This window comes from Argiope bruennichi, chromosome 1 (genome assembly GCF_947563725.1).
Source record: "Argiope bruennichi chromosome 1, qqArgBrue1.1, whole genome shotgun sequence".
Classification (NCBI taxonomy): Eukaryota; Metazoa; Arthropoda; class Arachnida; order Araneae; family Araneidae; genus Argiope; species Argiope bruennichi.
The window spans coordinates 41,681,491-41,709,161 of NC_079151.1; the positions used below are offsets into that span (position 1 = coordinate 41,681,491).

The following is a 27,671-nucleotide window of genomic DNA, read 5'->3' on the forward strand; positions in this document are numbered from 1 at the left end:
TTTGCATGTGAAATAGAAACAGAAAGGCTAAAGATTGCAAAAGTCTAGACACTGACTTCATTAACCTAAAAATAGAAAAATTAAAAATCAAATTTTTAATAGAATTGGAACTGCTAAAATCCATATGATCAATGGTGCATCATTTTTATATGATTTAATATTCAATTTTTGGGTACAAAATCGATATTAGCCGATTCAAAATTCATCCATCAAAGCTTTACTTTAATATGCAAATTCATATAGAATAACGGAATAGAAACATGGTAAAAGTTTAATTATTCAAAGAAACATGAAACATTTAAATTGCATAACATGCAAAAAATGTGTTTATCATTTAATATTTATCTCGCATTAATTTGTAATCTTAAATTTATTCGTTCGGACGATAATTTATATTAAGAAAGAAAATAATTTAAAATAACTTACGTTCAAAGTTTTAATATTTACTTATACTCCTGAATTAAAGGTACTAAACTTATTTTCTAGAGAAACACTGCTTTATAAAAAAAAAAAAATGTTAAAAACTAGTTTGAAATTCAGCATTGAATTAATATGAACATTAACTACATAAATAGTAAAAAAAATGATATTTTGAATTAAATTTTTAAAAATGGATTTTTAGGAAATTCTCAACGATGAAGCCTTAATGTTAAGGCAACAATAATTATTTTTTAAAGAGGAATGCATATATAGTATTGAAAACCATAAATGGTGTCGCAGACTGAGATAGAATATCAAAAATATTAAAAAGATAGGAATTTTACTTATCTTGTATTGATGTTAATTGAAAAGCAGAAAACAGTTCCCTGCAAATACGCGGAAATTCTTTTCATGTCTTTCGTTTCAGATTTCTGAAGTTTTTGTAAATTTGTGAATAAAATTTATTTTAGAACTAAATACTAAAATTAAATTTTAAAATATAAAATGTTCTATACGGAAGGAAGCTGCAATTATATTCAGTACTAAAACTGAGTGTTTATTTTAAACTCGAAATCCAAGCTTTATTTAATGCATACATTTCTTTGATTTCAATGAAATGAGATTCTTACACTTTTCTTATGTTTCTAAATTAAATTAGCAAAATTCTTTGAAAATTTAACTACAGATTTTCTTCTAAGAACAGTTTAATTTTTCTAGACGAAAAAATGAATGAAAAATAAAGTGTGTCAGATTTATATTTTTTTCTGAATTTCTGTAAGACAGCAGCTTTGTTTAAAATTCTTAGACATATTATAAGTATATATATTTAATTAAATCATATTTATGTAAATTAATGCGATATTCTTAAAAAAGGGATTGATTATCATTAAATATTCATTTTTAAGTCATATTTCAAACATCTTATCCTTTGAACAGAATGATAACATAAGCAAAAACCGAATTTCGCTGACAAGTTTGGACAAGTTTTGCAGCTCAGTTGCCTTTTGTTATTTTTTTTTCATACCTATAGAAGCACATTCTCAAATGTAAGGTATTTATCTCTATTTTTAATTTTCTATCCAATATGTATATCTATAATTTATATAGATAATCTATATTAAAAAATATCTATAATTTTCTTTCATCATACGCAGAATCGTATTTAAAATATAAATGTCGAATATTTGTAGTTTCCTCTAACTTATGGATTCCTATGGTTTCAATAAGACAAAGCTCACCGGAATCTATGAAACAATTTTGATATTTTCAGTTGTAGTTATATCCTAGATTTGTGAAATTATTTACATTAAAGGAAACCTAGTATAATTTTTAATTAAATTTGTCCCAGTGGCTAATTTGTTTCGAAAAATATCATTCGAGTTTCTTTACTCAAATTTTAATAACTATATCGATATTATTTTTTCTGAAAATTTATGCTCTTTTTTCCCCATGAAATATTTTATTCATATTCAAGATAATAAATTCAACATTATTGTACATTCAAAAATAACAGTAGTTAAAAGTAGCTTTTTATTTTTAAGTTAAATATTTAACTGACCAGATTGCTTATTATACAACTACAAATTACAATATGCATTTGAATTTATCACTGTGATAGATTATCCATTTGATTTCCACTTTGTGGCATTTAATAGAATACGATTTTGTGGAACTGATTAAATCCTGAGAACTGGCAATTCAGCAGACACCTGCGATATTCAAAACGTTCACACGTTCATGCGAACGGAAACGATACAACACTTTAGAATTAAATTGTTCCAAATATTCTAACTTATCAAGAATCCAATTAGGTTCTAAAATTTTATTCATTACGGAATGGTATTTTACAAAATTACGCATATTAATAATTACGGACTGAAATTATTCTTGCATCAAAACGTTTAGATCACATTTGTTAATTTTTTTTAATAATTATTGAATCATTACGTATTTAGAAATGTTATGATTTGATAAAAAAATAAGGAATTGTATAAACTTATAATTAAATTGTTCTTTTGAATTAACCTTTATTTAAGTAAATAATTTATCAAGATATGCGTCAGCTAATAAATTTAATTTTTTTAATACATACATATTGTGTAATATACATCTTGTAGTTATTCAGAAAATAATGACTTGAAATAAAACAAATGAAGTAACAATTACAGAAGACACTGATATAAATTAGAGGAAATACCATTAATGTTTATCTTAATTTTTGAAGCAAATAAATTAATAAATAAGGCAATACAAATAAGCTAAAATAATTCTAAATCAGTTTAATTATATTTGCATTCCATTTCAAAGTAAGTCTAAAGCGAGTTTTTCCTTTACAGACTTTATTCCAGGATGAATTCATCTTCAAAAATAGAAGTGGCTGAAAAAAATTCATTAAAAGTTTTTACAAATTCCGGAAAACTCATCGACTTAATGTGCATAGATTTCTGGGTGACCGTCTACCCTATCATTGGACTGGCTTGCTGGATCAAAAGACAGGTCATTGAGTTCTTAACCTCTTGAGATTTAGCATTTGAAAGTCTTTTTTCAATGAAATTTTGTTAAAGACAAAGAATTCGTGCCTTCACTCGCCCAAAACTTATAACAACTGAAGCAGAAGATAAATGAAGTGTTGAACTCATTAACAAGATATATTCTATCACGAATATGACGGGAACTGGAATGCCGCTAAGAAGTTTGACGTCTCATTGGACAGACACAAACAGAATAGCGATAACTTTAGTTTCTAGGTAAATTTACTTTATCAAAATGAATTATGGCGTTCACAGCTTGTTTCTTTTTTTTTTTGTCTCATTTAATACAAATCATCCTGTATATATGGGGATATCCATATAAACATACTTCCCTTAATAATCACCTCCCATAAAGAGCATGGCATATGAAAAAAATGGCGAGCGATGTTTTACAGAAGACATTTTGAAGCTATAGATAAGATTAACCGGTAGCTCGTATCAGTCTATAAGCTTATATACTGAGAGCTCCTTTGAAGATAATCGTTATTTCTGCATGGAAGAAGATCTAACCATTTAGCGCTGTGATTTCGCGGAGTTTAAGGCAAGTGCCTGTGCAATCTGAAATGGTGAGATTATGTCTCTAACAAAGATTATGGGGCTAAATAGAGGCAGCAACCTCATCGATGAGCACCTCCCATCCACAACTACTAATTAATTTACAAAGTTACATTTTCAGTCACAAAAAATAAAATAAAAATGCGGATAAAATTTGGTTAAGAAAGTAAGAAGTAATCACCTCAGTAGAGTGCAACCTTCCAGTGGAATAAAAGAGATGCTGAAAGCATGGGTAATGGCTGCATCAAATGTTTAAAAACATCACCTTAATCATCTGTATCTCATTGTCACAAAATTTTGAAATGTAGCCAAAGTATCTCTAGACAAATATATGCAGTTTACTCATTAAGCAAGGTTCGACTGTACTTGGAGACTTGCAATCCTTTAGCTAATTTGATTCAAATTTTCATATGGTGGTATTGAGGTGGAATGAAGATTTTGTTTTCAATTTAATTTAAAGTGTTAAAATTTTATCTTTTCTTCAACTCAGCGCCTTTTATAGTTAATGCATTTTCTTACACTGTGACAAAACTAATTAAACAAATCGAACAAATAAACTTTATGAGAATGGATTTCATTTAAAATTTGATAAAAAACCAACAAATTTGGTGTAGAACAATATACCTTATTATATCCGCATATCGTGAAACAAACAGAAAGACCTAGATCCATCTCAATTCACCGCATCAACTAATCTACTCTTCTGAGGTTATTAATGTGACCAAATCCGTTTTAGACACTTTTGGACAGATCATATTGCACTATTGGACAAGATAACAACAACAATAACAGAAAGACCTAAATCCAAAAATGTGTGTTATGGATTCGGAGAGGTATAAAATGTATAGATCCACCAAATTACCGAGGTTAATTATTTATGTTTACAAGATTTTTTTTTTGTACTCCATATACCAGTAAGTAAAATGCAACAGTGTTTCTGAGATTTAAAAGCAAGAAGATATGCCGTTTACTCAACTTATAATGTGTCTTTTGATTTAATTGATACTAGTAGAGTAAAATGAAATGCATTTTAACAGAGAATTCTATGCTATCTTAGGGAGGTAAATGCTATTTCTAAATTGGATACTCAATTAAATTTCTATATTGAATAAAATGCTAAAAAACATAAGGCATAATGTTAACAGATTCAAATTATTAACCAAAAGAGTTTTTCCGCAATTTTTTCTTAAGATAATGTGATTTATATGATGAATAGGTAAAGCTTAATAAAATATATTGGGATTATATAGAAACATTGCAATTCACGAAATAAAAATGTTTATATTAAAAAATGCTTATAGTACATTATAAAGTTAATGAAAGAAAAAATATCAAATATTTATTTTCTATAATATCTTCAAAAGATTTCAGCCTTTTTCTGCTTTTAAGAAAAATATAACACTTGTTATGAGTTTTTATCCTGTAATTACAACCCCTAAAATTCCTTTTAATCTTAAGGGAATCTAAAGTTTTAATATAGAAAAAAAAATGAATCTGTTTTAATTTTTGAATAAAAAGCCGAATTATGAAGATTGTTATTTTTTTAACTAAATTTTAGTTAAAACTATTATAATAGACTATTTAAATTTTTTGCAAACTGTTTTAATTATTTTATTTCAGTTTAATAGTAAAGAGATAATGGAGTGCTTCTACGTTTAATAGTTAACATAAAAAAATAACTATTTATGAAGAAAAATTATCAAAAACTAAATAAAGCAAACTAAAGAATTTTTAGAAGAACATTTAGGCGCTAAAATTATTCTGCATATAATTATTATGCATAATTATTTTTTTATCTAAATATACCAATTAAGTTCCGGAATAAATATATGGAAAAAAATAATACCGGACAAGATCTTGAAGGATTTTGTGTCGACAATAATTTTACGGAAAAAAAAATACTGTAAAATTTTGCAATTAAATATTTTTTTGTCTGTAAATTTTAAAACAGCGCTATTGTTTTAAACATTAAACTGGAAAGTTAACTGTGTTCAGTCAAAATTTAATGTCAAGCAAAAATCGTTTTCAGTAGAACCAGTATATTTTTTTAGAGATCTAAAATTTTAGTTTTAAATATGAAATTTGGAAAAATATTCTCCAAAGTTATTTAATTTGATACAATTATGCATTTGGAATTCAATTGTCATTTTATTGATATTTAAGTTCACTGTTTTTTACTGCACCCAAATGCATAAATTATGCTTTCTGTAATTGAAATACCAACTTCAGTAAATGAAATACCAGCAAATAAGAACATTTATATTCCAAAAATGAAATAAATATTGCTTTAAAATAAAAAAACAACTTTAGAGTTTTTTTTTTTTAATTCTTGTTATTCCCTTATCACATAATGTTTTAAATTGGCTCTCTATTTCAAAGTGAAGTTTTATTAATTTCAATCATATTTCAAGAAATAACCGAATAAAAATATAAATTTCATTTGAATAATCAAGATACTTCTTATAATGTAAATTTGCGAGTTTAATTTTAATTTTCGACTTGTATAGTTTGACTTGAAACATTCGGGTAGCCAAAAGATAGGTTATTTAACAACCGGAGAGGAACATGGAAGCCAGCAACACTTCTGCAATCTTCCAAACAATAACGTGACAATTTCCCACCTTATTGATATTGATTTACTTATGTTTGCCCGTTCCTAAAATTAAGAAAAAAAGTCTTTATTCCTTTGCAATTCCCTGCTTTATAATGAAGAGATAATACATTATTTCAGAAATTGTAAAGGAATAAGTACTGTCAATGTTGTATCTTATTTTCCAATTATTTATGATAAACAAAATGTATTTGGGTCACAGAGGAGTTTCATGCATTTATTACAATTTAAGATATTGTGCGACCAAAAATTTCTAATTTTTGCCCATTTATCTTTTTGGCTTTTTTGTTCGTTTCTTTCTATCACCAACTCAATAAGTAGTTTTATAAATATTTGTATATGAATAAATAGAATTACTAAATTTTTCTGTAAAAAGAAGCTTCATTCAATAAAACGGATTAATATTACATAATATAAAAGAAGATTTTCCAAATTCATGGCCATATTTGAATAAGTAAAATAATGCTTTTAGTGGAAATTCCTTGTTTTTAGTTTCGAATGAGTATCGAATTAGAAAATGATTCCAATTCCGGGAAAAAGATGGTAAATTTTTATATATAAAACCCCATGATTTTACTTCAAAATAAAAAAATAGATGAAAAAAAATTAAATTAAAAATTTTCCATTTTATTTTTAGGCAGCATATTATACATTATTTGAAGACTATAAAAAATTTCATAAGATTTTAAAATTTAAAAATGTGATATTTCATTTCCTTTTCTGAAAATTTCCGCCTGACTTGTGAAAATCCAGCAACTAACAATATTTTCGATGTTCAATCATATGTAAAAACATCATACAGAAATATCAAATTACTACTATCACAAAATAGAAAAAGATTCTAGCTTGGGCTTATAAGGTATAAATTGTATTTATCTTCTTCTAAACATTTTGATACAAATAATAGTTTCATTTTAAATTTCAGTCTACGAAATAAATTTTATAGTCTTATAAATATCTATGCATACCAGCCTTTAAAATCTTCTAAAGAAAATAAAACTTTGCTATTCAGACTTTGTTAAAACATTTTTTTTTTAACTTTTAGCCAATTAAGATTTGAAATTTCACCATATTAATTATAGAATACCTAGAGTTTTTATGATTTAGTTAATTTTGTTATTTAAATAAGTTAATTTGGTAAATATTATGTCCGAGAAATAAATATATGTGCTATATATGTAGTCTGCCATAGTTCAATCAATATATCTTCTGAGGCATAAAAAAGTTGTAGCTTTGCAACAACGTTCAATTTCATTTTAGGACGCTTTTAATCATTAATATTGTTGCAAATTTTTGTTGAGTGAGTAGTTTAAGAAGCTCTTAAGAAGTATCGATAAAGAACGCTCAATTCCATAAGAAAACACGAAACACAACCAAAGCAGGCACAAAGATAGTAGTATTAGAAGTCAACAACATTGAAGTAAACATCAATATGCTATTAAAAAACCTCAATACTAAAGCTAGTAGCTCAGTCTGTGACCAATATTAAAAAAGGAATGCATTTAAGAATCTTCTCAGCTTAGAGACTCCGTGAAGGAGTTTAGAGTTTTCTAGAAGGATCGCATATCTCAGCTCATATAAAGATATTACTAAAATTGTATTTTATAGATCCTTCATTTTTATCTTCACATTCGCCAAATAATGACCAAGTAATGAGACTAACTGTACAAGGACATAATAAAAATGTGTAACTATATCGAAGGCCTATGAATAATTAACTTATTAAAATTTCATCTGATCTGATTGTTATTAATAAAAAGAGAAACAAATTTGAATAGAATGATAAAGTAAAAATATATTCAAATTAACAGGAAAATAATCAAAAGTAAATATCATAAAATTTCTCGATTCATAAAACTATATGATTAGTGAAAATCGCATTTTAATTTATTTATAAATATCCAATACTAACAGCAATTACAAAAAAAAAACAACTGTTGAATTCTCATTTGAGTTTATTTTGTTTCAATGATTTTTTTTTCAATGTCATTACCAATGCTTTCTGCCGCTGATAACGAAGAAAAAAGACGATGCAATTACTTTCTGTTCCTGGGGCAAAATTTTAATTTATATTTAGATAGAAGCTTTAGCAAATCTTATTTAGACATCATTAAATTCTTGCCTACTCTGTTTTGTTTATTTTCACCATCACTGTTATTTAGAACAGAAAAAAAAAGCCTACAAAATAAAGAATTTTCCCATTACCAGCATTCTAGCGAAATCCAATTTCAAGGGATTATTTTGAAGAATTTCGATACTACAATGTGCGAGCATAGGAACCTTCTTTGCTGTATGAACTTTGCAATGCAGGTACATACAGCAAAGCGTGTTTTACCTTGAGCTAACAAAAATCTAATGTTTGAATTTCACACAGCGCGTTTTTAGAAGATTAAAGCTAACTTTTATCGCAAACGAGCGATATTTCAGTGAATATTATAGAAGCCTCTAAGAAGCATTTTTTTTGGAATATTATGTATAGAACTTTAAAAGAATCATTTGATTATTGGAAGTTTTGAAATTATTGTAAAATAATTGACCAGAGATATAAAAAAGCATTGGATAAAACATAAAATTACATTTTTATAATAATGAATAGTATCTTTTCAGCAATCTAATAATTTTTGTTATACGCAAATATGAAGAAATAATTTTAAACTATTGTTATTGAAATAAAAATTAAGTATCGAATGCATTTCAATACTTATCGAATGTATAATGAATCGAATGTGTTTTATTAGATTCGTCGAATGAATCTAATAAAACATTCGATGTTTTATTAGTTTTATTGGTCATGAAACTAATAGAACAATTTTTTTAGTTACTCTCGTAACTTTAATACACTTTTACATGAATATGAAATAAAACTATTTTGTTAGATATTTTCGTAACTTGAATTCACTTTTACATGAATATGAAGCTGTAAATATCTTGCTTTTAATTATTTATTTATTTAATATTTTTTTCTTTTTATTCCAATTTCTGAAATAATTTTAAATTCTAAGTATTTTATATTAAATTTAAAATTTAGCAAACCAATTACTACCCACACATCTATGTACAAATGATACAAGCTGTTTCAGAAATTTAATTAAAATAAGCATTAAAATTTGGAAAAAAGTGCTTTTATGTGAAACGCACGATGACAGATTGTCTTTGATATAATTACATACGCATTAAGTGCTCCGAAATCCATATTAAACTAATATTTTGGAAAAAAATTCATGGGAATTTTAGCAATTTTATTTGCATTCATTCGATCTATATATTTTTTTAATTCATGTTATGTTTTTTTAAAATGTAATAAATAAATTCAAGCAATTTTAAAATATCTTTTAATATCTATAAGTCGTAAAAATAAATTCAAAAATCCAGAACATAAAAATATCGTAAATATTTTGCTGGCGAAAACTAAATTTACAAAATTATGGACAGTTCTATTGAGGCTAGAAGTTTGAGTTAAGCCAACTCATTTCACTCAGCCAGAGAGTATGTAGAAAGTTGTTTTAACCCTTAATTAGGGAGGCAAAAATTTATGACTTAACTGAGGAGGTGTAGCTTCAAGAAATTGGAAGCTACAGGATCAATCTGTTCGATTAAGCTAAAAATAGAATTTGGGTGAACGAAAGTCTATTATTAGCAGTCGGAGAGACCCCAACTCCCCAGTTAAAGGTTAATTCCTTTAGTGAATGCACGAATTATTGCTGAAATCAACATTTGAACTTTGAGGGTGAAGTGTGGCTCCATTTTAGATGTAGTCTTTATCTTCAAGCGGGTATTTCCTTTTCCTACATAGAAAGAACATTTATTCAGAAATTTCTCTTCAGACGGTAAAGTAGAAAAAGTGGCTAAGCCAGTAGGGACATGATTTTAATGATGTTAGAATGAAATATTGCGTCCTAGGGTCTCATGAATATCTCGATATATGGGATAAATAGAAAAGTAATGCATTAGTTTTTACTTATAACATTTATTTACGATTTGTGTCACTTTCTAGTTTTAAAATACAGAATAGTTATAATTAAAATTCCACTTTGAAATGGTCATAAAAGAAAAACTATGGGAACAAACAATATCAAACTAGGTGAAAGTTTCAAGAAGGTCATGGAAATTTCTTTTCCGACAAAAAGAGTTCAAAAAAAAAAAATACCACCAGAGCAGAAATGGCCTGTATGCAATCTTGTTAAGCAAAATAGGACATAAAGTCATCGGTTTAAAATGTGTTTCATCATTTCTGAAACGTTTTTGCAAAAAATGTTCAATGTGTGTTATCTCAAAAAGCATTTTCTTTTTCGATAATCTGAACAATTTAGTGTAACTGAAAGTTGCGATACACTGACATGTGCGTAACATTCCTCCTGATATGCTAAGACTACTGTTGAGAATACAGTAATGCGATTTAACCTGCTTTCAGAAAATGGTGGACGCTGCATTGAACGTACTTTGTAATACGTTTTAGAAGCAATTCAACACATTTTAAACCGATGTCTTCATTTATGTCCTATTTTGCTTAATAATACTGCATACAACTCCATTTCTACCCTTGTGGTGAGTTTATGACCCTTTTTCTTGGCGGAAAAGAAATTCTATTTTAAAAACTGTTACCAAGTTTGATAATATTTGTTCCAGTAGTTTTTCATTTATGACCATATCAAAGTGGAACTTCAATTATAACCACCCTGTATTTTGATTACATTTTTGTATTTATTCTGCTCATACATAAAATGCCTTTTTTCTTCAAACAGTAAAATATTTTTTCCACAGCGTTTGTAAAGTACACAAATTAATACCAAAAGAAATTTTGCTTGATGTTTATGCGAAAATGATAAAAATCTTATTTTTAATCGTTTAGTTATAAACTTACTGAAAAGGAACGATTAAAAATAAGTAAACATGTTTTTTTTTTAAAATTTACTTTCAATCAAGTGATTCCATGCTGAAAAAATATTAAATTAAAAATATGCAAGTGATATGCTTTCTTTTTCATCTTTTGATCCGTCTAGTTTCCATTCTATTACATATAATAATAATATTAGAAAACAGGAAAGCTATGTTTAGAAGTTACTTAGTCAATTTTTGTTAAGATCGAGGTTTGTGTCCTTTTATTGCTTTCTGCAATTAAATTCATACTTGATTGTCTTAACTCAAATAGTTGTCTGCTAAATTAACATTCTCCGACATTCAAAACTAGAATATGGTAACTTCTACAAACAAGTGTTTCTTTTTTAATTTTAATATAAAATAATGAGACTGAAAAACGTAAATTCTAATTTCTTCTTTAAACAAGAAATATATTTAACACATGAGAACATAAATTCAACTTTTAAAACAAGTCATGTCTTGTGTGAAAGTTATTTTAAATATTATATGTTACTGTTTGTGGGCATCTCGCATACTTTTCCACTTTAGGGACCTAACCTTTTCCACATACACAAATCCTTATTTTATGGAAGGACGTGTGTTGCATCAGAAATTGTAGGAGCATATACATAAAAATCTTACATACCAGTGATATACACTAAGATATGTTTTGCAGAAGTTTAAGCCATTGCATTCTTTCTTCACATATCACTTTGTATATATTTAATATATTTTAATACATTTTTAATCATTTCTCACGTACCATATTATTTTCATGTGCGACTATTTATTGTCAACTATTTCTAACCAATATTTTAAGAAAATTTTTTAAAAAATGCATTTTTTATTATTTTATATCATATAAGTTTCTATACCGAGTTTCAATATATCTAAAGAGAAAAAAAAATGAATTGATGAAAGTATTATTTAAACATTATCCCATTTAATTATTTAGAATTTATTTAGAAAACATAAATATAGTTAAAAATGAAAAAAAAATGTAGATCAAAATACATTTGATACATTGTTTATTTGAATTCACATCCACGTTTGTACATTTAATAAATCCTGTTTAAACTCAGATTGTTATTTTCCTATTTTAGGATTCAATTTTTTGTTGATTCCATTACAATTAAGGATAAAATAATAAAGAATAAATTAATATCCTGAATATTTAAGAACTAATACTTTTTTAACCCAAAATACTTTTAAAATTATGCATATGAAGTTTCAAGAACAGGTAATAATTCTTCGATTTTCAGTCGTAATTGTTCAATTTGTTTTTTATCAATAATTTTTAACACTGGTGTTTCAAATGAAATTTTCACTTCATTTTAAATCTTACAGCGTCTTATTAGAAGAATCAATAATTTATAATATTATTCAAGATTTTCTTTATACTGTCAATACATATTTCTAGTTTTTAATTAATTTTATTGTTTTTAATAAAGTTCGACATATAGCTATGTTGAAAATTATAAAATGTATGTTTTTCATTATAACTCCTTATTTTAAACAACGCTTTTCTCCAGTATATTTATTTCTAAATTCGAAATTTAAATAATTTTCAAAAAAATAATACAGAATTCAAGTTATATGTCAATAAACATGTCTCTATAAAGAAAGACAAAACTATGTGAATTACGTTTACAGTAATCTTCATGGCTAAACGTTTTTTTCCTAAGCTTCAAGCATAATATGGATATAGAATGTTTTATTCATTTTTAAACTAAGGTATGTGAAAGACAAAGTTTTAGTCTAAAATTTAAATTAATAAAAATTTTAAAAATTATCAAAATTTGAAAAAAATATTCCCTTGATCTTCTATCATGTCAATAGCCATTTATGACTATAGTTTATTGCATAATCATAATCTATCATTCCAATTATTTTTATCATCGCAATTGTAAAACTTTTCAAATAATTAAAGTAGCTGCATTTTAGTATGTTTGAAAATTCTATTGAAAGTTTGAAATATGATGTTTCATTGCTTATAGAGTATATTTATTAATGACTTCCACTACAGGTTTCTACTCTATGTTTAGCAAATATTTTATCAGACTGATTATAATCTAAATGAAAGAAATCACAAATGATTATACGAAGCACTTAATTTGCATTTAAATGTCTCAGGATAAGAACGTTGTAAAACAAACTAATTATATGAATTGAATGTATAATAAAGTAATAGTTTACTAGTTTAACCATTTCTACCGGCATTAAGAATTTTCTTGTTTATCTTCGTTAGTTATAGAGCTACAAATTTGGTTCTTAGAATGTATAGCATTGCTTTTAAATTTTTAAAAGAAATATCTGCTTAACTATTACGTAAATGAATCCCAAAAGGATTTGTGAAAAACAACTATTTACTTATTATAATTATACTTAGGCCTGGAAGTTTTAAAAAGCAGACGCCCAGAAAATCACCCTCAATCCATTGAAATATTTTTTAAATGTCATGCCCAGAATAGTTTAATGCTCGGAGATGAAAGATTTCTTTTCTCGTTTCAATGTCCAGCTTTTGTAGGAAAATTTACTCAATTTTCATATTTTCATAAATTAAGAGAATTGTAGAGTATTTCGAATGCTTGTATGATGAATTTCATGGGATTTTGAACACCTTTTCATTAATTAATTTTCGATGGGCAGTAGTGATGACTTCGGGAAAAAAACTGAATGGGCTGCCATTATGAAAATGATTGACAGTTTTTATATAATATTGCGAATAATTTAAGAGCATTATTCAAAAGAAATTATTTGATTCAGAAAAAAAAATGAAATGAATGATCAACTGTAAAAGCAAATTTAATATACCTTGAGATTAAGTATTATCCAAGACAGTTTTTCTAAAAGACATATGATTTAATTATACCTATATATTGTTATGGATTTTGTATCTTTGAAAATGGTTGCAAAATTCAATGATATTTGATTTAAAGATGAATTTTTATCATTACTTACAATCATCTAACTTTTGATTTGGATTTTTGGATTTTTTTTTTTTTTTGGATTTTATTGGCACAAGAGCCATGGTATTGACTAAGCTGCGCCAAACTGTATTTATTTTAGGATTAAAAATATAATTTCAACTTTAAAAAGCAATGTAAAAAAAAAGAATGAAAAAGATGAAGATTACTTAAATATGGGGGTAAAAACCTACTGATTTCAAAAAAGCAAAAAGATTAGCATGTGGTATTCTATCAAGCAAATGTGAAAGTGTGGAGTTGTTAAAATAATATAAACGTTGGGTACTAAAATTTGGACATTCACTGAGAATATGGTAAACAGACATGGTGCAATTGCATTGAGAGCACATTGGTGCCGCTTCTCCAAAAAGTAGATGGCGATGGGTGAATCTGGTATGACCTATCCGCAAACGGGTTAAGATAGTGTCTGCTTTTCTATTTGGAAGACATGGCCAATGTTCAAAACGAGGTTTAACACTATGAAGTTTGTTTTCTGTTAACAGATCCCATTGAGTCTGCCATTTTGAGAGGTAGAGCAAAGTTATGTGTTTTTTTAAATCACTCACAGGGATACTAATATTTGCTGTAGAAGTAGCCGATTTGGCGGCACTGTCCGCCTTCTCGTTGCCCCCAATACCTACATGAGAAGGCATCTAACTTTTGAACCTATATTCATGTTTTCAATCTGTCATTGAACCCTTGCATTGCTAGGGGTTAAGAGTTTAGAGTGGTAATTACCTTATGCATGAATTTAACACCAAGTAATGATCTGCAAAATATTATCTGATGAGCAATGTCATATAGCTCGAAACACTTATTTTCTTACAAAATCAAATGAAATGTGAAAGAATTTACAGATAATTAAACTTATAAACATGTACAATTTCTATGTCAGTTATTGATTTTGAACATTTACTGTCTATCTAAACATCCTTTTTCTTAATTGAAAAAACAAGACCTCAAAAAAAAAAAAAATCACGAATGTTCAGTTTATAGATAGTGAGGAGAAATTGTTTTCTTTACAAAGGCCAATAATTTCTTTAAGCACAAATATGCGTTTTTTTTTTATTATTGATATTTTATTTATTCAAGCTACAATCAAATGATACACTTTGAGTTGTGCACTATAGTTTTCCCGAAGTTTATCTGCGTCATACTTTTTATAGATATACTTCTGAAATCCTTGAAACGATTATATATTAAAAAGTTGTATCATAATATTGGATAAAAATTGGTACGAACTGTGATATATTAAACATATAGGAGTTAATTTTATATCAATATACGCGAATTTCCAAAATTGTTTGAACTGTTCAACAAATAAACTTCATTATAAATTTTATGCTATTTGTATGCATGAACCAAGGAGTTTGGTTTAGAGCAGAAGCTTTTGCATTTTCTTTGTCTGGTTTAGATCTAGAATCTAAATTTCAATTTGGCATATAGAGAAATGTATCCAAGTTCTCAATAAAATAAAGCATTTCTTACTTCAAAGACTAAATGCTTCTTTATATACACTGTCGCAAACAATTAGGTGACATTGCGAGTTAAGTGTAAAATTACATATAAACGACATTTTTAAAAACAAAAAGAAAGGAGATTCAAAAGGAAATGTATAATGTTTATAAAGTTGGAATTGTGGATTTTTTTTCTTCTTTATCATAGAAAACTACGCATTTCAGATTACGAGTGAACAGTGACCTGCGGCTTTCCTTCGGTACGAGGAGATTAAAAACAATTGATACGTGTTGATGTTTCATAACAGGGAATTCTATGTCTCAATATCATGACTTAGATTAATGGCAGCTTGGAGAGCTATATGTCGTTTAGAAGCGTGACAAATACATCCGTTGTAGGGCAAACATTAGGAGTTTCTCAAAGTGGGATTTCCAGATTATGGAATCGGTTTTTGGAAACTGGAAATATTCACTGAAGATTAGGACCATATCGTGAGCCTGCGACAACACAAAATGAAGATCGCCTATATAACATTAACAGCCAGAAGAAACTGCACTATGAATGCCTCTATATTGCAACATTACTGTACCATAGTGTCACTCAAACTATTCGAAACTGACTGCATAATGGGGTTTTGTATGCTCACATACCTTGTCCAGACTAAAGTTTGTTTATCATTGATCTATCTTGATTGTCTATACAAGGAAATTTAGATAAATTTAAAATATTTTTTTATTTCCAATATAGTTTTCAGGCACAAAACTCAACCGTAAAAAGATATGAGAGATCGGAAAAACAGAAAATATGCATATCATATAAAAATATATATATTATAAAAGAATCGAAAGAAAGTTATAATTAAAATTATAATTCAAAGATTTCACGATGATGATATTTGATATTTTCATCTATTTAAAATCAAAAGTAAGTATTTATACAACTGGAAGCCAATTTCAAAATATTAGATAATGCAAAATTGATTTCATACTACTTTTTTTTGATTAAATCTATTTTTGTCTAGACACTCTGTTGCAAGATGAATTGCATTCCGCTTCATTTCCTATAGAAGACAACAAACGGTACAATATGAAACGGCATGCCAAAATTGAATAAAAACGCGGTACCTTCCCGTTTCAGAACTACTTTTATTTCTTCTACTTATAAGCTATACTTCCATAGTAAATTACAAAATTTAAATTTTTTTTTATAAAGCATTTTCTGGAAGAAATCCCTTTAAACCTTCCCCATTCGTTTCTGCTTTATCAATAAAAATATTTCAGAACGTGTCAAAATATTTTTAAATAACTGAGTATTTGAATGGAGCATCTTTCCAGATATAGGCTCCAACGGTTTTTATTCTTCAGTCAGGGCACAATAAAAGTCCTATGCTTTTGGGATAGTATTCTAAGAAAGGTTATATCAATTTCATATTGAATTCAAGGAAATGTGTTTTCTTTTGTAAAAATTTTCTATTCTATTCTTTCTATTGTAAAACTTTTTGAAATTTTGAAAATAGTTTTTAAAGTTTTGGTTGTATGAAAATTCACAAAAGACATTTATTATCAATTTAGTAATACAATGATTTTTCTGCTTTAAATGAGATGATTTACAAAAAAAAAAATCATTAATTTGTACCACGATAATGCTAATTAATCTAATATCTCAAATAGGTGTTAATATTAAAATAGTGATGTTATATACAAGCGAATGCATTAAGTATAAAAGTTTCCTTTTCAAATATCTTCATTCAGTCTTAAATCTTAACGCATGATTAAAAATCTTGAATTTGCTCCAATGTATTTTATATTTCATTCTTTGCAATGCTTCATATCAGTCCACCTATAATTATTTGTATAATTCTACATACCCAATTCCATAAGCCCTCATTTTTACACATCCCATAATGAAACATTTATATATGAAAATAAAATGTCTCGTATATGCATGTAATTTTGAATTTTTTAAACTACTATAATTCATTCACATCAAAACTGATACAATTTATAAATGTATTATCCAAATTTCCAAACTTTTCGGATATAAATGAACACATTTTCTTTTAAATAAAAAGATATTTCCACTTATCAAAACGAAGTTTTATTTTCTAATTAGAAAGATAATTTTTTTTCAGTGTCCATTTTTTAATAAATATTATATTCTCAAACATTTTAATATATAAAATATTTGTGTAATTTTTTATGTATACATCTCTTAAACTTATAATCCGAGTAGTGTAGTATAGAGAAAATGATGCAAATCCCCGAAAGTTCCGGCAGTTACTTTTTAGTACATTTTGCCACGATATCCCATTGTAATGATGCAGCTTAGTAATAACATGATAAAAACCGAGTTTGTGTTTTGGATATCTTGTTTTCAAAGGATAGATCTGAAATTTGACATATTTGGCCAAAAGACTGCACTCTACATATTATGCCTCGAAACCATTTTTTCAGTAATCGCGTTCACAAACAAGCAAATATGCAAACCACCAGTTGCAAAAACAGATAAGTAGATTTTGACCAAATTTTTAAACACATAACTATGATGAATACCTGTGTACCAAATTTCCTCCAATTGGATCTTAATGTTTTAGTCGCAATATATTTGTAGAAAAGTTTCCCTTCCACATGTTTCATCCAATATCTACAAAAATATCTACAAAACTGTATATTAGATAAAATATGAAATTCATCCTTTAAACTTCAATGCAGTTTTAAGTTATTCAGTTCGAAGAAACATAACAAATGTAATTCAACATCAGACAAATATAATTTCAAACAATGTTTTTTTTCCAAAATTCGAAAGTTTTCTTCAGAGAAGTTTGAAATGCATAGCTTCATTGCAATATTTAAAGTCGGAGAGTTTGCCCATTACAGTATCTATTCTTTGTACTCTTATGTTTATTTTCTTATTTTCTCTTACTATACAAGAAAAAAAACAATAAAAAAATCAGTAAGTAAATTGAATATTTAAGACATTTTTATAGTAAGGGACTTATCAACTGGATGAGGAATTATCAACTGAACTAAATCGACTGTTAAATAAGCATCATTAAACATTTTATACTTTTAAACTTCAATCAGAAAATAATTTCAATTTCATAATAAGTATTGTGCAGTTATCTACGTAAAATTCATGTCATACTTCCTTCAAGAGTATGAAAATACATTCCATACACTTGCCAACTCCAAATATGATATGCAAAAGAATTACAATGGTGAATATATTGCCAAAAAGTTTTCTTGCATTACAGATTGCTATGATTTTTAAATTCCATGTCTTGAGTTTGTTTTTATTTTTTTTATTTTATAATATTCTATATTTTTATTTTTCTGACTTATTTCGTTTAAAATGTACTTATCACTGGATTTATAAATAAAATGTATCATTAATTTCCGTACATGTTTATAAACAATGAATGTTTCTCTATTAAATAAAGGTACTTCAAAATTAGTATCGGGCTGATTGATATACAAATATTTATTGAAATTAAAATATTGTTCTATTCCTCAGTTCTATAATGTTCTTCAAATTTAGATTTTTTTTGAAATATAACCCATATTATGTAGTGCTTAGTAATGTCTGCGATTAAATTGCTATATTAAAATAATTTTTTTAACATATTTGTACATTAACTTGCGTACTATTGGGCGGGAGAGTAGTAAAGATATTTTATTTATTACCATATAACATAAAACATTTTCCCCTAAAAAACATTTTCATACCGATTATTAAAAATATGAATAGTTTTAAAGTTGAAAATTCATTTATATTAAGCAATATAGCACACAATACCCTCTGACATTAATTAAAATAATTGAAACGAATGCATTAACAGATTTCTGTATATTTCATGAATTTTTGAAGCATTTTATTTACCGAAAACCTTAAATCTCAGCCAGAAATGAAATTCTCTTAAATTATTAAAACATTTTAAACTGGTACAAATTTTGCAAAAATCCGAGAGAAACAAAATACTTTAAATTCGTTAAAAATTTTTATCCATTAGATAAAATAATATTTGAATTTTTTCCCATGTGGACGCATCGCCTTTAAGCAGTTATAAATTAGCTATTTAATAAATGGTCTCGTAATATATTTTATACATTATACTATTTGCTTAAAAAATGTAATCAAATCCATTTTATTTTAAACAATTAAATTTTAAATTTTGATCTATATAGCATTATAGCTACAATATTTATGCTAATTAACCACTTTCATATTTTAAAAGATATTAAATATTACCAATAAAATGAAATTAAAATACAGAATTTACGTATTTAATTTGGTGTTAAGTTTAAAAAGTGCATCAATAAAAGAAATTAATTATTTGTAATTGGAACAATTAACATTACTTATTTTATTTCATATTAATAATATACCCCATTTTTTAATTTTTATAGTTTAACTTAATAAATATTTAAGTGGGAGTGGAGCTATGTTGCATTATACAGTAATATTTAGAATTCACCGCTTTAGCTATGAAAAGACATTTAAAGTTCTTTCCGAATTTTATTAATTTCTACTAAAATATAAAAAAAAATTATAATTCGTTGAGTTCATTTTATTATTAGTTTTTTTTAATATTGTTTTTGATAAAAAGCATTTTCAAGCGCTCTTAACATATTTGAAATAGATGCTAATAAAAATTTTTGCAGGAATTATTTTTATAGATGTAAAAGGTATTTTCTTAAAGAACATTAATTCATGAAATGCAAAATAGGAAATAACTTTATAATCTTTCCCAGAAAATTTCTAAAAATGAAACTGATATTTTATTATTAGGTTACGTTTAATTGAAAACGAACTAATTCGTTTAAAGTATATCAGGATAAAATAAATTGTATAAAGCAATTTTATCGTTTAATCATAAGAGCTACGCATGAAAAGGTATTCGATTGTAATTTTAAGTATTATCATGAATTATTATTAATAATTTAACAAATTAATCAAAGCAATAAAACTGCAAATCAGAGAATGAAAAGAAAAATAATTTGATTGGCTTATTTAGCATTATGCTTATTATTTTCAAAATAATATATATATATTATTTTGAAATATATATATATATATATATAAATTTGGCGTTGAAACTAATTCCTCAAAATATTTTTACATCACTTTAGTGATAAATTCTTACTTAGTAGTGCCACAAATCTAAAGTTGCTCAATTTAAATATTCGAAAAAACTTTTGATTACATTTTTTTAGTTTTCTCTCTATAAAAAAATTATCAGAAATGTTTCAAAGCCGAATTGTGTGCAAATATCTTCCAGATATTATACACTGTTATTTCTTTTAAAATGATATTAAAATAAATTGAAGTGAAATATATTTTAAAGTTTTTATTATCTTTAAAAAGTATGAAAAAATCCGGTACACTTGCCAAATTTCGATAAAATTATATCAAACTCACCGGACGGAAAATTATAGACATAAATTTATACATAAATTTAATTATATTTTGTTTATATAAATATAAATCTTGCTTATGCGCTTCAATATGAAACTAACTAAACTTTTATATGCAATAAATTATTAAAAGAACTGCTTCGCGAAGTTTTAAAGAATTGGCTTGTCTCTTTTACAAGTATATCTCTTCAATGCCTAAGGCTTTGTTAAATGAAATTATTAGATAAAATATGCGTTATTTAAATTATGGTGTTCGGAATTAATCATTTATAAAATATCATACTACGGTTGCGCATTTCAATTACGACATTTTTAAAAATTCGAATTAAATGGGACTAAATCATTAAAAATATTAAAAAAGATATTTATGAAAACTTTTATCTCGATCTCTCAGTAAATACCGTCTCTACTAGACTCGCGTTAAGTCATTTTTTTTTCATATAAATGAAGATGGTTCAACATAAAGTAGAAAGTCAGATATGTGATCTGGTATCGATGTAAATAATTGCACTTCACAGTTAAGATTGAAAAAAAAATGTGAAACATGCTCGGTGTTTTTTACTGTAATATTTTATTTTCAAGGTTTATTGAATGCCGTTAAGTATAAACAACAGACTTAATGCATAAGATAAAATCCGGAAATGATAAATAAAGTTTATCTTTGCAAGAAGATTAATTCTATCTAACCACCACAACTAGATATGCAAGATGAAATTTTATTTTCGGCAGAAAAAATATTGATATTTAATTAAATAAAAATTAAAAAAAAAACTTTTTGTAAATCATCGTAAATCTCATAATTAAGTAATAAGATTATCAAATTTGAATGCATAAAGGCTGAATTTTTAAAATCCAGTAGTACTTGGATTTCCCGTCATGACCTACAAATTCCTAACTTAATAAATTCACCAAATGAACATTTTAAAATTTTCTAAACCTCCATGCGAAATTTATTTTATTCTTTTAATTATACAGAAAGAACCAGAAAAATATTCTATTGAAGAAGTTTATCTTTTTATCAGTCTTCAAAAACATTTCAATAACTTTTATTATATACAGGAAACGCTTGAATATCTGCTGAATTCGAATTGAGGTTACAAAATGTTATATCGATTCTTGCTTTGCTTGAATTAAAATAAAAAATTAACCAAGTTTATTTTCAGTTTAATATTCTTAAATATTCTCTATTATAATCGCACCAGAATAAATAACAATTCATTGCAGAATTCGGCTTGAAATTTTAAATGAAGAATAAAATTTTTAAAAAAAATCACAAACTTTATAGAAATGAACACATGATCTCCCTTTCAAGAGACTAAAATTAAAATCATTTTTGTAAAAATTAACACTTTGAAACAATTTTTTGAACTAATCATCAGTTATAATACCCGGTTATTTGAATCGAATACCAACACTGAAAGCATAATTTGGGAGACGAGGGCACAACTTCAATAAAAAGCAATAAAAAGACTTGAAATTAAAGGAAGTAATGAGAGACTAGAATACTTTTGAGAGTAAAGCAAATAAAGCTTTACCAATGTTTTTATAACTATTCACACGAAAAATGAAAAGATTTTAGTCTGTAGATTGTATGCTAATTTAAAAATAAAAGTCAATTTAGATAAGTAAAAAATACTATTATAACCACTTCCATTAAAAATAGAAAAGACAAAAAAAGTCTTCAGTAATATAAAAAAAGTTGATAAGGTTCCAAATTTATGTTATAGGTGGCAACTATCTAATCAATAAGTTATCCACATCAATCCGACAAAGAATTTAAAATAAAACAGATAATTTCAGTTCTATATGAAACAGATTGAAGTAATTTAAAATTATACTGAATTTGATTCATTAGAATTTTGTAATATGTTACCAAGATACATTTTTATCATAAATGTTATGCATAAAAACACGTTTTTACTTAATAAACACGATATATTTAATAAAAAAGCAGCAACTTATACTGTTTTTGACTTCTCTAATTACGTATTTTTTGTTCCGTTCAGTATAGAATGTCTTTTTAGTAAGCTAACTCAAATTAAATCAAAATTAATTGAATTAAGGTAAAAAAATATTGATTTGAAATAAATTCATGCATCCTTTACCACGTAATCTTTCAAAGATTTGCAACTCCAGTTGCATAATGATCTTAGACAAACAATAAAACTAAAATGAACAATAAAATGAATATTCACTAAACGAGGAGAAAAATATGATTCAAATCTATTCAAAAATCATCATAAATAGTCTTTCAAAAGAGATAATAAGCTATGCCTAAAAATTTATGAGCTAATAAATTTTGAATAACTTTTAATGAGCAAATAATAATTTGGACTTTAACTTAACTATGATATATACTCCTATATATTAAGAATTTTTTTAGCACAATGTGGAAATATATTAATATTAAACCTTTATTATAACCACTTCTAAACGATTGCCTAAACTCTAATTTAAAATTATTTGTCTCAATGATGTGATATTTAGAACTGCCTTCTTTTTGAGCACATACGAACTTCAATTTATATTTATCATTAACATTATAACAATCAATTTATATTATAACAAAGCAATTATATTATCAATTTATATTGTAACAAAATATATTCAAAATAAATAATGGTCACTTACAATTAAAAAAGTAACCAAGATTTTGAAAACGATTTTTAAAATAACAATAACCGTTTATATTTTCAATGTTTCTAATATATATCAGAATTTCTCGGTGTAAAATAAATATTCAGTGCATAACATTTTCTATAATATCCTCTAAATAAATAAGAACTCCAAAACTTATAATTAGATGAATTTTAAAAATTAAGCCATTTAACTTTATATGGTATTCTCGAATAAATCCTCATTCAAATATTCAGTGATACAAAATTATACCATATATAAGCATGCTACAGTAAAATTTAGGATAGCCGGAGTCATGTAAATCAATTAAACAAACCTAACTAAAGTACGCTTTAAAAAAAATTACTATGTTTTTATATACGTGTCAGACAAATACTTGTATCCAAATTTAAATCATGCATTAGCATTCTTAAGTTCCTTTGCGGGAAAATATTGTACCAAAATTTAATAAAACAATGTATTTAAATTTACTTCTTAATTTCTATAATGTCAGCGTTAATCATAATTTTCCGAATTGACTTTTTCAAAGCAGATAAAAGTAAATGTCACTTTCCAGATTTAACGAATATAAAATGGAAAGGTTTTTTCTCTTCTACATTACAAATCATTTTTTCCTTCTTTAAAAAAAAAAATGTTCATTCTGGTTATCGATTTAATAAGACTTCATTTACTTTTTGGAACAAGATCTTTGCATAATGTAAGCTCCACCGAAAACTATGCGTTATAATAGATGCACATATAATCAAAAATGAATAAAGCATTAAAATGAATAAAGCATTAAAATGAATAAAGCATTAAAATGAATAAAGCATTAAAATGAATAAAGCATTAAAATGAATAAATCGACAACAGTGTTAATATGATGAATTTAAAAAAATAAATAGAGCAAAACTAAATATTACCTGAAACGCAGATGACCTCCAAGTACTTCAAGATGTTAAAATGTGAATATATCATCTAATAAAAAATCTAAGTTAAAGCTGTTTGAATGAATGTGCTTAAACCTTTTGAAGGTTGCACAATTTATTAAAATGCGTCGGATAATCAATGGTTCTTCCCACCTGTTGAAACAAATACGGCAAAATACATTTATTTCTGCTTACAACGTGTATATTTATTACGAAATCCAGCTCAAATCACATCGCAGCCATTATTAATCTTGGAATCCCCAGAGAAATATTTGGTTTGATGACTCGGAGTATTTATTTTCACACTCCATTTTTACCATTGAGCAAAGCAATCCTGATAAATGGAAAAACACTTGCCAGTATAAATAATGAGCATGGGTAATGCTTCGTCAGCTCATATAATAGTTTTGTTTATCAATTCATTTCTTGTAATGTACACGTGAGAAATTAACCAAGAAAATAGGATACGATATCTGGTTAAAGCAAGAGGCGATTTCTAGATACAGATTTCTTTGATGAGCGGAATTATTAGCAGAGGAAATATTTAAAAAGATTCCAAAAGATTCATGAAATCAATGTATGACAATATATATGTATTTCACGAAAACCAATATATCTGAGATCTATATTAATAGCGGCGATTTCAGCAGAAGACAGAAGAGAGGAGTTTGTAACTTGCAAAATATGACTTCCGATAACAAATGCCGAGCAAGTATCATTCAAGGATTTCGTATCACAGGTGAAGATTGGTTCAAATGAAAAAAAAAATCTAACAGTCGAATATAATCAAAATTTATGAATAAAATATTATTACCATTGTATCAAATCGAATTTTTTGCAGCAGAGTTAATTGAATCGAAGTTACAAACAATCATTAAAATAAATAGCAAAAAAATTGGATCTATTAAAGCAAATCAATTGTTTACATCCCATACATTTAATGCAAATAACTCTTAATCTCCGGCTTTGTAACATTCTTGTATTTTGGGATTTAGATCAAATGAGATTAGTCTTACACAAAATTTTATCGTAAAATCACTTACCTTTATGTCCTTTTCTTTTCTTGCATCCAGAAGATATGAAGTTTTTAACTCCGACTAATTGGTATTCTAATTACCTTTTCCAAAACTTGTACACTTCCAGACATCATAGAATTTTCTGTCCATAGAGTCAATTTATTAAACTCCTTCCTATTACAAGTAGGAAGAAAAACAAGTTTTAAGCTTGATCATTTACAAAATTCTGGAAGTTACTTATCTTCTTTGGTTACAGTTATCGGAAGTTACAGTTATCTTACTTTGCTTTTATTTATCATTGCAATATAAGTCGTAAAAGAATGAAGTATGGACTTTCAAATATAAAATGAAAGTTATATGTAGAAAGTTATATAAAGTCAAATATAAATGAAAGTCTTATTTGCAAGATTAAAATTAGTTTTAAAATCAAGACTGATTTACCTTTTCAAAATGTGTGGATTTTGTTTTTGTGTATATCTTTGCGAAAAAGGTAATTTAACGGATTGGTTAAATAATCTACAGCATTTCAATTCATTACACACTATGCCAAGAGGTCGGTCATCGACCGTACACGAAACAGAAATGGATGCTACTAGGAAGTTACGTTTAAGATTAACGAATTTTGAGAACAGATTTCTGGGTTTCTTAGAGTTTACATTATTTTAAGCTTCGAAGAATTCATAAAATATTAGCTTATTAGTTGATTTTAATATAAACGTTTCCTAAACCAATGACAGTTATTTTCTGCATTAGCAGTTAAGGAGTATATCAGGTGTCTGATTGAGAAAGTGAATGAATTCAGAAGCATTTTGAATTATAACTTTGTTCTATTATATAATGATTTATTCTCTTGTTACTGAATGATAACCTTTTTTTTAACTTTTGAAATTAAATAAAATCAATACAATTTTGATGGATTTGAGAAATGGTTGTTCCTGATATACTTGTCTTCTCTAAATTTCTGAAAGTGAATTATTTGGTAGCTTATATTAGTTAACATAAATTACACTTTCTCCATTTAATTTTCAAATGGTTAGAAGGTGATACATTCCTTTTTATTTTAATTGATTAAAATTGGCCTAAATAATAAACATAATGAAATCGTTGTTTTATCTAAAATTTAGTAATTAAAGTTGATCAAGTTAGTAGGTATACATATGAATAAACTATCCATGACTTGATAAATAAAATTATTAATAAAATTTAAAAAAATCATAATCTAAGATAATTCAACGAGAATAAAATTAAATGTAGATTAACATATTTCAGAAATTTTAAAAAAATCTATTAAATTGTACGGATATATAAAATATAGTCTTGTTTAACAAACTTAATGAACTATTTATTGTTTCTTCTTCGAATTCACACATATAACTCTCTGTTAAACCAATATTTGTATTTGAAAGTATACTTAAAACAATTTTTTACCATTAATTGTTGAACCAAAGTTTTTACATACCAAGGTAATTTAGCTAATATTCTTAGTACTGCACCGATGCAAATAAGGGTTAAAAACTTGCTGACATAATTTAAGCTTAAAAAATATATAATCACACTGTTTATTCAAACAATATAGAGAGCAATTTACTGAGATGACAATTACTAATTTTATTTGATAACCAAAGTAATTGCATTTTTAAAAAAAAATGTAATCTGCGAGAGCGACTAGAAAGGCATTATAAGCATCTAATTAGCTTTTGTTTTGCAAAAGAGCGCTATATGTGATATTTAATTCCCTTTAAAAGATAAAGGTTGGTTTATAAGGATCTTTTTAATGCATAGTTTTTTTTTTTTTTTTTTTAGAATAAGAAAATTGATTTTTTTTAAAGGATAAGTGAATTGACATATGAAAATACTAGTAATCATGAAATTTTCTAGACTTATAATCAACGTGAGGGCAAATATTGTAAGACAATATATATGAAGTTGCCAAAGGGGAGTAAGTCCTTCAAATCCTATCATATTTTAACCCCTTGCACTCGGAAAAGTAATTCAATGATTAACTATTCATTAATACCAGGACTTCCTCCGAATTCCAGGATTATTCCTCCGAAGATTATATATATATATTGTTACGAATTTTTCGGGTTCATTTGGATAGTGGAAGTTATATGGTGTGGAGAATGCTCAATCAGCAGGAGGCAGTAGAAAAAAAAAAAAAACACAATGATGTTTATTTACACGAAGACACTCAGGACAACAGAAATACGACAACTATATACATCACAGAGAAGGCAATTATCTTCAGCCGATAAGTGCACACAACAAGACTCTACTGCAGACAGTAGCGCACAGCTT

The 27,671-nt window shown here is 26.3% G+C and overlaps 1 long non-coding RNA gene across 1 annotated transcript in view; it reads right to left on the reverse strand.

The window, feature by feature from the left end:
• LOC129966646 (uncharacterized) overlaps positions 1 to 24,504 on the reverse strand; it is a 185,862-nt gene extending 161,358 nt beyond the window's left edge. The window contains exon 1 of the long non-coding RNA XR_008784284.1: positions 24,352 to 24,504. This is a non-coding gene — a long non-coding RNA (uncharacterized LOC129966646). The remainder of the gene's footprint in view (positions 1 to 24,351) is intronic.
• Positions 24,505 to 27,671: the final 3,167 nt, after the last annotated feature.